General features: G+C 45.3%; 1 long non-coding RNA gene across 1 annotated transcript; it reads left to right on the forward strand.

Moving 5' to 3' along the window:
• Positions 1-6280: 6280 nt before the first annotated feature.
• On the forward strand, positions 6281-12004 carry LOC123478156 (uncharacterized). The gene is made up of 2 exons (XR_008425391.1): positions 6281-6532; positions 10528-12004. It is a non-coding gene; the product is annotated as an uncharacterized lncRNA (long non-coding RNA).

The raw sequence follows: 12004 nt of genomic DNA on the forward strand, positions 1-12004 counted from the left end.
AGGAGCACTGCCTCTGCCCACTTTAGTTCACCCTGCCTGGGCCCCAGTGCATGATCAGTTAGCCAATGACAGGTAAGATTCCTCAAGGGAGGGATGACCTAAGAGAGGCATGATCATGAGGGGGCTCTTAGGGAAGGACTTGGGGGACTATGGAGAAAGGGGGTGATAGACCCTCGCCCCTTGGCTTTGACATAGCCTGAGTCCTCATTCTGTCTGCAAGAAGTCTCCTAAGCTCTTGGCTGCCTTACTCCCCCTGCTCGACCTAAGCCTGAAACAATGCCGGAGATGGGTGCAGCCCTGTGCTGGAAAGGGTGGGTTCCCCAAGGCAATCAGGCCTAAGAAAGAATGCATAAAATCCTGTGAAACCTGCTTTGCTAATATCCTCAATTTAAATGATAAGGGTCCAAGCCTGAAATGAGCTTGTTTCCCCAAAGTTTTATGGTCCTTTAGCCATCTGACCATGACTCTAAATAAGCCCTCAAAGTTCTTTGAATGTTATCTGTTGTTTGATCATTACTTCCTGCAATGATTGATGAGAGCTTTACCTGTATTCCTGCACAAATTGAACCCAATAAAAGCCCATTGAGGGACAGGCTCCTGGTCCTTTTCCCTTGAGAGATCGGCCATCTTTCCTCCCCAAGCAGATCATGTCTTGGTAGAATTATTCTCATCCACAATGACCAGGAGCAGGGGGAAGGGGGGAGGGACTCTGTGGGTGGAGACCCCCCCCAGGTATGTGTGAGAGGCAAGTGATCCATGCTTCTCTCACACATTGATGATTCTTTCCCTCTCTTTCTCCCTTTCCCTCTATCTGAAAATTAGTAAATAAAATCTAAACAAAAAATCTGAGTAAGAAATAGAGGCAATAATTCCATTTAAAGCTGCATAAAACAGAATTAATTGTTGGGAAACCAGTGGAATTAAATATGTGAAAGTACTCTAGAATCATACTTATAAGACAATGAATAAAAATTTGAAAAGGACACAGAAAAAATCATGCTAATAAATAGGAAAGGTTAAATTATTAAAAATGACCGTACTTTCCAAAGCAATTTACAGGTTTAATGCAATTTCCATCCAAATACCAATTTTAGTCTTCTGAGAACCACAACTTATAATTCTAAAGTTTATGTGGAACCAAAAAGACTCAACATTGCCAAAACAATTGAGAAAGTAGAATAGAGTTGGAAAGGTCACAATCCTAGATCTCAAACCACTCTACAAAGAAATACTAATCACAACAGTATATTATTGGTGCAAAAAGTCCATGAAGATTAATGGAAATAAATAGAGAGCCCAGAAATAAATAGAGAGCTCACTTTTTAAAAATTATTTTATTGTTGTTCAATTACAGTTGTCTGCATTTTCTCCCCATCCCTCTCCCCACCCCATCCAAGCCCATCTCCCTACCTCGCTTCCACCTTCCCTGTTGGTTTTGTCCGTGTGTCCTTTATAGTAGTTCCTGTAAGCCCTTCTCCCCACTGTCCCTTCACCCCTGTCCTCTGGATATTGTTAGATGGTTCTTAATTTCAATGTCTCTGGTTATATTTTGTTTGCTTTTTTCTTCTGTTGATTATGTTCCAGTTAAAGGTGAGATCAGGGGACTTCTGGCCAAGATAGAGGTGTAGGTAGACACACTGTGCCTCTTCACACAACCAAAAGAAGGACAGCAACAATTTAAAAACAAAAAACAACCAGAACTGACAGAAAACCGAACTGTATGGAAGTCCGACAACCAAAGAGATAAAGAAACATTCATCCAGACTGGTAGGAGGGGAGGAGACAGGAAGCCAGGCAGAGAGGACTCGTGGCAAGGTGGCGGCTGGCAGACCCAGTGAGGTGGTGGATTGTGGAGTGGGGTGGGCAAAGCTGCAGCTGGCTGGTAAGGCAGCAGCTGGTGGACCTGGTGATAGACCACGCAATCCAGAGTTCCAACATGGGGAAATAAAGCCTCAAACCACTGATTGAAAACACCTGTGTGGGTTGAGGCAGCAGCAGGAGAAACTCCCAGCCTCAAAGGAGAGTTTGTTGGAGAGACCCACAGGGGCCTAGAATGTACATAAACCCATCCACTCGGGAAGCAGCACCAGAAGGGCCAAATTCGATTGTGCGTAACGGAAGGAGTAACTGAAAGTCGACAGAGTGGAGCAAGTGCCATTGCTCCCTATCAGATCCTACCCCACATACAGCATCACAGTGCAGCGAGAAGCATTACCCCACCCTAGTGAATACCTAAGGCTCTGCCCCTTTATATAACAGGCACACCAACGCAAAAAAATAAATAAATAAAAAAAAAGGCCCAAATGAAAGAACAGATCAAAGCTCCAGAAAAAGTACAACTAAGCAACCAAGAGATAGCCAGCCTATCAGATGCACAGTTCAAAACACTGGTAATCAGGATGCTCACAGAATTGGTTGAATTTGGTCAAAAATTAGATGAAAAAATGAAGGCTATGCTAAGAGAAACAAAGGAAAACGTACAGGGAACCAATAGTGATGGGAAGGAAACTGGGACTCAAATCAATGGTGTGGACCAGAAGGAAGAAAGAAACATCCAACCAGAAAAGAATGAAGAAACAAGAATTCAAAAAAATGAGGAGAGGCTTAGGAACCTCCAGGACATCTTTAAATGTTCCAACATCTGAATTATAGGGGTGCCAGAAGGAGAAGAGGAAGAGCAAAAAATTGAAAACTTATTTGAGCAAATAATGAAGGAGAACTTCCCCAATGTGGCAAAGGAAATAGACTTCCAGGAAGTCCAGGAAGCCCAGAGAGTCCCAAAGAAGCAGGACCCAAGGAGGAACACACCAAGGCACCTCATCATTACATTAGCCAAGATGAAAGAGAAGGAGAGAATATTAGAAGCAGCAAGAGAAAAGGACACAGTTGCCTACAAAGGAGTTCCCATAAGACTGTCAGCTGATTTTTCCAAAGAGACCTTACAGGCAAGAAGGGCCTGGCAAGAAGTATTCCAAGTCATGAAAGACAAGGACCTACATCCAAGATTGCTCTCTCCAGCAAAGCTATCATTTAGAATGGAAGGGCAGATAAAGTGCTTCTCAGATAAGGTCAAGTTCAAGGACTTCATCATTACCAAGCCCTTATTATATGAAATGTTAAAGGAATTTATCAAAGAAAAAGAAGATAAAAATATGAAAAGTAAAAATGACAGCAAACCCACAGTCATTAACAACCACACCTAAAACAAAAACAAAGGCAAACTAAGCAAACAACTAGAACAGGAACAGAACCACAGAAATGGAGATCACATGGAGGGTTATCAACAGGGGAGTTGGAGGGGGAGAGAGGGGGGAAAGGTACAGAGAAAAAGTAGCATAAATGGTAGGAAGAAAATAGACAGGGGGAGGGTAAGAATAGTATAGGAAATGTAGAAGCCAAAGAACTTATATGTATGACCCATGCACATGAACTATAGGGGGGGGGGAATGTGGGAGGGAGGGGGTGTGCAGGATGGAGTGGAGTGAAGAGGGTGGAATGGGACAATTGTAATAGCATAATCAATAAAATATATTTTTAAAAAAGGTGAGATCATATGGTATTTGTCCCTCACCTCCTGGCTTATGGACAAGTAATGTATGGCAAATGATGTAAAAATATACACTGCAGTAATGACAGTCTCTTCCACAAGTGGTCTTGAGGAAACAGAACAGACACATGCTCAAAACAGACCTAAACAATCTCTTAAGCAAGATACAAGAATACATGTAAACTGCAGCCAGCCCTACACAACTTTCCCAGAATTCCAAATGACTCCAGCCCTACTCACCACTCTTTGTCTTTAAACTGATGACAGATTGTCCACATCTGTTTATCTTGCAGCTGAAATCGGCCCTGCTGACATTTCTGCAATCCAACTGAAGATCTCCCTGTCTTCCAACTGATGCCAGCCCCACCTGTCTTATCCCAGACCTGCCTCTGTTCTTCTAATGTTTCTTCACACACCTCATTTTTCAAAAGCTCAACACCTGGGATCACAAGTGTTAAATAATACCAGAGCTGCAACACACCTATTCTGGCTGAAGCCTGACCTGACTCATTGAGACCTTCAGAGAAGATGCCCCAGAGAACACAATGGAGGTTCCTTCAGTTTTCTAAGACTGGGTCTTATTTATGGCTTCAGCTCTTTACAGCTTTCCACCTGGGACAGACACTATCTCTCTGGTTACTGGCACCTGGGACCTGCTACTAACCTCTCTGCCCTCCTCAGTCTCACAGCTTTCATGCCATATCTACTAAACTCAAAATGACAAAATGTAGCAACTCAGAAATTTTTACCAAATTCCTCATAGACGACACAGTTTTGATCCATCACAGATCCATATCCACAGCCTACAGTGCCTTCAAATGCACACCACATACAAATATTTTTGAAGACTAAGGAAGAGCAAACACTTGGTATGCATCTGCATTGGGCTTTTCAAGTATAGTAACTATTGACATTCTAGGTCAAGTATGCTTGTTCTGGGTGGTTGTCTTCTGAGTCAAAGAATATTCATTAGCATCCTGTCCTCTACCTCTCCCAAAACACCTGTAGCCCCACAAATTCCGATATAGATATAAAAAAAGGAGAAATAGACAGAGAGAGAGACATTAAGAGACAAAACAGAGACTGAAACAAAATAAAACGAGAAAAACAACTCAAAGAGTAAATAAAGGTGGCATTATCTTTAAATATATCTTGTGTGTGACTTCCTGTCACCTTGGCTGTTGTCTGTTGTGGAGGATCTGGTTGGTAACCACCTAATGGTGACACAAAGATGTACATATCTGGAGGCAAGGCCTACTGAGAGCCAAATAGGGGGCTGCCCACCATGTACGCTAATATCATGCACAAGGCCTGATGATAAGTATAACAGAATAACAGAATGTTGTATGAAATAAATAACATCTTTGTCTTCTTGACTTTAACCTCTTTAAGGGGAAGAGTTAAAAATGTGGCCCAGTGGATCATGCCTCTCTCAGAATCACATTGCTGAAATTCAAGCCTAAGCCCTTCTTGTAATTTTGCCATCTCTAAGTTTTTGCATCACACACATGTAACAGTGGCCCACAGATGTTATAGGTTTTTTGTTATATGCACCTAACATCTCTAGGAATTAGTTTCTTGCATCATCTCCACTGTGCAGCTATGGTTACTCAGGAGGGTCAGGAAGACACTTGCATTATGCAGGAAACTAAATGAATCAGAGATCAAAGGTCTAACTGCAACTCTCTCTCTCTCCTGGAAGGTAGGACCCTGGCTTCATTACTGAGAAGTCATGGGGAGGGCTGTGTTGGAAATCTTTGTATTTTTATGGAGGTGCTGTAAGTGAGCAGGTGAAAGCCCTGAGTGGTTTACAGGTAAGTCTTTTAAAGGACTTAAGGACTTTTAAAGTCCTTAATAGGACTTTTAAAGTCTATCCCCATGGAATAGAATGTTGAAGAAGTTACTTCACTTTTTGTTGGCCAAAAAACACAGACATTAGAACTCTGGTAATCAGGCACCACATTTCTGAGACTGGCCCTTATTAACTTACTTGAGTGAAAAGAGTTGAGGGAGCAGGATGTTTTCCCATCATCTCCAGCATTTCTTAGACTTTGGCATTTGGAAATCCTGTACTAAAACTGTTTCACTCACTCTGGACAGTGGCTCTATCCTCTTCTTTAAGGCCTGAGGTCAGTCAGCAGTGTGGAGCCTCAGGTCAGTTATTGCAGCCCAGGGCAGACCAACGGAGGTAACACCATGACTGTGATCCCATGTGGGAATCTTACCAGTCCCTGCCACTTTGCTGCTCCTGTGTGTGTTGGAGTGGATGAAACTGTCAGTAATTGTTCTCAGCTTTCTTTAATGATTCTTATCTGTGGTGTCAGTTAAAACTTTTTTAAAGAAGTTTTGTTTATTTATTTGTGTTTTCCTGCTTGACAACTTACAAGAAGCTTGTAAATGTTGAGAGCTAGGAAAGAGGGCTAGGCAATTATAAGCATTGCTAAGCAGAAAACCTCTTGAAGGTCACCAGAATAGATAGGGGAGAGAAACAACATTGTCAGCCAAAGTAAGGGTAAACAATACGTGATTTGCAGAGGGCTTATTCTGAGTTACAGCCAATTAGTTAGAGGGCCATAAAACCTTAGGTGCCAGACTCATCTCAGGTCTGGACCCTTATCTTTAAACTGAGGGTACAAATTAAGTGGGACAGACAGATGGTTCTTATCAACAGGAGACAGATCGTTCCTCCTGACCCCAGAGCTATGCAGAGATAACCGCAACTCCCGCTTTTGTAACTTGCTTGTTTGCTTCTTGCCCTATGAAAGAGCTAGCCTGTGAGCGTTAGGCTCGACTCCCCTTTGCAGCCTTAACAGGCACCCTGGGAGTTCACCCCTGCGCAAGTAAAAATAAAGTACCACCTAAGTGCACTCCACATGTCTCCATTTGATTTTCTGCTCGCGTTCGGGATACAACATTTGGAGGCCCCAGCGGGATCTCCCTTTTGGGAGTTTCACTTTCGGAGACCAGGTGGACAGTTCGAACTGAGTAAGTAATTTGTGAGGATCCTGTTTTGGTTTTGGTTTTGGTTCTCCGGAGGTTTTGCCCTGAGGTAGTAGGCGGGACGCTGCCGGAAACCTACCCAGGGGTTCGGAAAATAGTGGGATGCCACTTCCAAATATAGGTTTTGTTTCTGTGCCGCGCGGCCTTGTCGTGTTTGTCTGTGTTATGTTGTCGGAGGTATGTTATTAATGTAGTGGAAGTGAGAGTGTGATTGTGTCTGTGGCTCCACCGGCATCAGCCTACCAAGCGTCTGGGGGCCCTAACCTGCGGTTCCTCGGTCTGTCCTACAGCATAACGGCTGGGAGTTTAACCCGAATTCTACGCGGGCAGCCTTAGCTAAGACAGACCCAAGTCCTCACGAGAGGAGAAGCCAGGCGGGCGAGGTGAATTGTCATTTCTGTTTGTCTCGTTTTGTGTGTCTGTCTCAGTTACTTGAAACTAACCCTTGTGAAAATGGGACAGCGGGAGTCCACCCCGAACTCCCCGCTTGGTTGCATCTTGAATAACTTTTCTGATTTCCAGCACCGTGCACGCGGCTGCGTGAGCGTGCAGCTCGATCCGGAGTTCCTGCGGACTCTTTGTCAACTAGAGTGGCCGACTTTTGGTGTCGGATGGCCTGCAGAGGGGACTTTCGACCTCCCTGTATTGTTTGCAGTTCGGGCCACAGTTTATAGAGCCCCACACCCCGATCAGATGGTTTACATCGATGTGTGGGTAGACATAGCCCCAGACAAGCCAGGCTATATTCAGAAATGTCTAAGAAGGAGTGCCTCCCGCGGAAGAACGGTTCTGTTAGCCGCGGGAAGAGGAAAACAAAAGAAATCCCCAGAGCCCTCTGTGCCACGAGAGCCGAGGGTGCCTAAACTCTACCCCCCACTACCAGGTCCTGGGGAGGACATGTTAGATCCCTCGAATGCGCTCCCTCCCTGCCCTAGAAGGGAAGAGCCGCATTCTACCCAGCCAGAGGAGGGAGGGACACTCGAGAGCCCTCCTCACACCCGAGGGGGAACCAGATATGGGCAGGAGGCTCCGGGACCTCCAGCACCTCCGGCGCTTCTGCCACTCCGTGAGGCACCGCCCCGACCGGACGCCCCTGCCGGAGCACCCCCTCGGTTGATATATGCTCCTTTCTCCACTAGTGATCTGTATAATTGGAAACACCAGAATCCCCCATTTTCTGAGAAACCGCAGGGATTAATTTCTCTCCGTTCCAGCTGTTCGTGGCAGAAAACGGAGGCCTTGCAAAGGGAGTGCTGAGCCAGGCTTTAGGACCCTGGAGAAGGCCTGTGGCCTATTTGTCCATGAGATTGGACCCAGTAGCCTCAGGGTGGCCAGGCTGCTTGCGAGCTCTGGCTGCCACAGCCATGCTAGTGAAAGAGGCCAGCAAGCTCACCCTTGGACAGAATTTGCAGATAATTGGGGAGCATCATATAGAGAGAATTCTGAAATCCTCTCCTGATCGCTGGTTGTCTAATGCACGGCTGACTCAGTACCAGGTGCAGTTGCTGAATCTCCCAGCAGTCCAGTTCCTGAAAAGCGCAGCCCTGAATCCAGCCACCCTGCTGCCAGCCCCTGATCCAACCATCATGCATAGCTGCCATGAAATATTAGAGCGGGTCACAGGCGTGCGCCCAGACTTGCGGGATGAGGCATACGAAAAACCAGAGCTCACTCTGTTCTCGGATAGCAGTAGCTTCCTTAGGGAAGGGCAAGGGTATGCGGGGGCTGCGGTAACCACGGAAACTGAAGTCATTTGGCAGCAAGCCCTGCCAAAAGGAACTTCAGCCCAGAGGGCGGAGTTGATAGGGCGTTTGCGAGGTCTAATCTTCAGAAAGCTGCAGGATGTCCCTGCATATCTAGGGACTTTGAGTAGAAGATGCCTGTACTGGTAGGGACTTTTGGCTGTCACGTGCTGAGTTTAAGTACAGTCCTTCCCAGTGTGGGAAAGGAGCAGGGATTAAAAAGGGAATTGGAATTAAATCTGGATAGGCAAAAATATGTAGAAAGGTTGTGAAAGTTTTAAACCTGGAGGAAAGGAAACCTCAACTACTTGTTTTCTGGTTGTATGGGAATGTGGTTTCATTTTGCTTCCGTTTCTGATCAGAAACCCCCTGTATCTGAAGACCTAGTTAGGGTCACCTGAAGACCTAGCGAAGGTCGCCTGTAACCGGTTGGAGAGAATGCCTTTGCCACTCGGGACCCAGGAAGGGTCATTTGGGCCTGATGTGTGTTTCAGCCTGAGGCAAAGGAGCATGTCTCTGCCAAGAGACTGGACCTGAATGGCATGTCTCTGCGGAGGCCCCAGTAGACGCACTGGTGCAAGAGGATGCCTCTACCTGTGTACTGTTCTTATAGAACTCTGTCTGTGTTTTAAATTTTGTTCTGTATCTTCTCTGAAAAGAAAATTGAGGATTCCAGGGATGGTTAAAACTTCACACTCTGTAGGAAACTGAACAAGGGAAAGTGCAAGATATGTAAATGAAGATGTATGAAAAGATACAGAAGGTTAGTGGATGTTGCAGAAGGTCTGTAGGAAGCTGTAAAGATAGAAGAGGGTTTGTAAAAAAGTGTATAAAAGGTTATAAAAGTTTGTAAAAGTTTTGGAAAGTGTGTGTGGGGCCAGTAATAGAAGATATAAGGCATAGAGACGCAATCTTAGTAGATATCAGAAGGAAAAGGATTTTCCTTCGCACTTGGTATTTTTCTCCCTACCTGATCCCTCCAGAACTTGGCATTCTGAAGAGTGATGACATAAGGTTTCTCTGCATAAATCCATTAGGACCAGTCATTAATAGTGGTTTGTTAACCGATTCTTTGACTGGAATGTCACGCCTGAAGGAGGCATGTCTGAGTTCTGGTTGTCACCAGGAAGCCCTGAAGAACTGGGATTGACTTGCGAAGCTAGCAAAAGCCCACGAGAAGAAGCCTGGTACCCTGGTTGATTGTGCGGTTCATGGCAGTCTTTCCAGGGAAGGAACAAAGGTTGCTTTCCTGAAAGATGGCTAAAAAGGAACCTGCAGGCACAATGGAAGCCTCAAGGATTTAATAAAACAACTGGTACAGGCAAAGCCAGGTGGCGGATGTGTGGCTCTGCTGCTGTGCCCCAAGGGGCGGACTAAAAGTCAGTCTAAAGGTTCCCTGAGTGAGTTCCAGCAAAGCGAACTTAAAGATCATAGGCGATCCAGGCTGCTCTTGGTGTGTTTATGCAAACAGACAGGCAGAATTAAAAGTTGGACTCAAAGTAGTCTCTTTAATAATGATGAGGGTGATCTTAAGGAGAAAAATCATGGTCTAAGGAAAATCACAATGCTCAGTATTGGATATCGGAATCGTGCAGCTAACTGTCTTAAAAGTTTGTTTTCATTTGAAAGTTGAAACTGGGTTTGTAATATCACTGAAGATGTTCAATTTACAGGCACGAAGGACCTGTCAAATTGCCATTGTTAGATGTCATTGCAGCAAGGGCCTTGCAACTGAATGTCTTCCCAAAAGACAGTCTCACCAGCATGGAGACTGGCTTGGGAGTGGTTGTGTAAATTAACCTGTGTGTTCCTCCTTCTGTTTTCATAGGGCGTGGGACTATGGCCTCATTACCTGAGTGATTGGTTGCAATATAGGCCTCACTTAAGGAGCCCACCTTCATCATCTCCACCTGAGACTCAACTAGTTTGGTTAAACTAGGTGGTTGGGTTGGTGAAGGGTTCAGGCGATCTGTGGGCTTCACTTCAGAGCTTATCTTCCCTTTTCTGTCCTAATGGCCTGGACAGAAAGGGCCCAGAGATCTGAAAGGAGGGAAATCCTGATATATTCCCCTCAGCCCGAGTGAAGTGTAGTGAGCCACAGGGTTTTGGATACGTGTAGCATGCCTCATACACCTTCCTCCAGATAAGCCATTCTTTACCTAGGTGCCTGCCTTTGTTATTCAGTGATTATGATTTAATTGTGCCTTCCAACTCTCTTGCCAAATCTGTCACCTCCAGAATACGACGAGGATGCCAACTGTCCAGTAATGCCAGCCTTTGGACACCGAGCCTGCAACTTCGCAGTGACAGCCAACTGACTTGGATTCTGTAAGGTCCTTCCCCTTACAGGAAAGGACTCCCTCCGTGCTGCACCCCCTTTCAGGGCACCCCTGACCCAAGGTTAGGTAGGACAACGTCCATGTCCAGCCGGAAGCAGTTACAAGAAGACGAGACCTTCGTCCATTGTCCTTTATACAATTATAAAGGGGTTATATATCTGAAAGGAAGGATTGAAGCAGGGTGCAGCCAAGAGGAGGGCCCCAAGAAGGGATTTGTAATGGGGTCCAGAACTCAAGGTGTACCATTGTTTGCCACCAATTTCTTATCCAGAGTTTTGTGTAACTGGGTACATAATTCCCCAAGTGTATCTATGCAGGAAACCCAGATTTTGTTCTCCCCTCCAGGACTAGGGAGAAGAGCGCTCCCCTTCTTATACCCATAGTAGCCACTGTTGGGATCTTAGGGTCCCCCGCACTCAGTGCCGCAGCCCTCATTCCGGGAGAATTAGAGTTAAGGCAGCTTTCGCAGACGTTCTCTAAGGACATATCTCTGCTGCAAGATCAGGTAGCTTATTTAGAAAGACAGGTAGACTCCTTAGCAGAGGTAGCTCTCCAAAATCGGAGAGGATTAGATTTATTGTTCTTAAGGAAAGAAGGATTATGCGCAGCATTAGGAGAACTTGTTGCTTTTATGCTAATCATTCAGGGATAATTAGAGATAGTATTAAGGTCTTAACCCAGAGACTGAAAGAACAAGAAAAGCTGGAAAAAACCAACGTAGTACGCAGGAATCTATTAAGATGTCCCCATAGTTGACTACCCTGATTTCCTCTATTAGTGGGCCTTTATTAATTATACTCCTCTGTTTCACCTGTGGCCCCATGGTCATTAGTATGATTCAAGGATTTGACTCATAAGTGCCAACAAGGAAATGGGGGTATGCTGAGAGCTAGGAAAGAGGGCTAGGCAATTATAAGCATTGCTAAGTAGAAAACCTCTTGAAGGTCACCAGAATAGATAGGGGAGAGAAACAACATTGTTGGCCAAAATAAGGGTAAACAATACGTGATTTGCAGAGGGCTTATTCTGAGTTACAGCCAATTAATTAGAGGGCCATAAAACCTTAGGTGCCAGACTCATCTCAGGTCTGGACCCTTATCTTTAAACTGAGGGTACAAATTAAGTGGGACAGACAGATGGTTCTTATCAACAGGAGACAGACAGATAGTTCCTCCTGACCACAGAGCAAAGTTCCTCCTGACCCCAGAGCTATGCAGAGATAACCGCAACTCCCGCTTTTGTAACTTGCTTGTTTGCTTCTTGCCCTATGAAAGAGCTAGCCTGTGAGCGTTAGGCTCGACTCCCCTTTGCAGCCTTAACAGGCACCCTGGGAGTTCGCCCCTGCGCAGGTAAAAATAAAGTACCACCTAAGTGCA

The sequence above is a fragment of the Desmodus rotundus genome, chromosome 10 (assembly GCF_022682495.2).
Source record: "Desmodus rotundus isolate HL8 chromosome 10, HLdesRot8A.1, whole genome shotgun sequence".
In the NCBI taxonomy this organism is placed as follows: domain Eukaryota; kingdom Metazoa; phylum Chordata; class Mammalia; order Chiroptera; family Phyllostomidae; genus Desmodus; species Desmodus rotundus.